We start from the raw sequence: 855 nt of genomic DNA, 5'->3' as shown, positions 1-855 counted from the left end.
TAAAAATTATTTTTTAATTATTTTTAGTAAAAATTGTACTACCAAATTAAGGAATAAAATGATTACGTAAAACAATTTAACTTAAAGTATCTTTGAATTATATGAGGTTAACTTTATTCTTATCGGTTTTAAAAAATGTCTACAAAAATCTAGTAAGAATTATAGGTTTTATTCATGTACGTCAAAGAACTCAATTCTTGTTGTATCGCGTTACTGAAACACTCTTAAATAAAAAGTCCTCTCCCACGACAGAAATCATTATCGATGTCGATCTTACGTAACAGATTTCCCGTTAATTAAACTGTGCATCATTACCCATAATGCAGTTAATTATTGGCAACGATGAAGGTTACAGTAAAGTAAAAAAAAAAAAAGGAAGAAAATAATAGGAAAGTGGCAAAAGAGATTGCGCGCTTTAAAATAGGAAATAATCATATACGTTTTATCGAATTAGTTTCTAACAAGTAATTATTTCTTTAATCTTTTTTCTAATTTATTCATTTACTTTCGCATTTGTTTGTTCCCATTTGCGACCAGTGTGAATTACGTTTCCCACATTTATATTCATATGTGAGTCTTAAATAATTTCTTACAATCTAGCATCGACAGTTGATTTTTAGATGTCGTAGTGTCTTGTTAATTTATTGTTCACGCTTCTTTCCATATTCCTATCTTTTGTAAACAAGAAGATAATTACGACGAGTTAAATACTTACTATTTAAATTTATTCATATCTTATTCTGTGTTTACTTTCTACAATTTTACTGTAACTTTAGCTACTTGGAAACTGCAAAATTGATCAAACATTTATTGTACATTGTATTTTGTGTTTGATGCGCTGTGATTTGTTGAAAA

The sequence above is a fragment of the Hylaeus volcanicus genome, chromosome 4, assembly GCF_026283585.1.
Source record: "Hylaeus volcanicus isolate JK05 chromosome 4, UHH_iyHylVolc1.0_haploid, whole genome shotgun sequence".
NCBI classification, from domain to species: domain Eukaryota; kingdom Metazoa; phylum Arthropoda; class Insecta; order Hymenoptera; family Colletidae; genus Hylaeus; species Hylaeus volcanicus.
The sequence above is the reverse complement of the archived record's forward strand: the minus strand, read 5'-3'. Positions refer to the sequence as shown.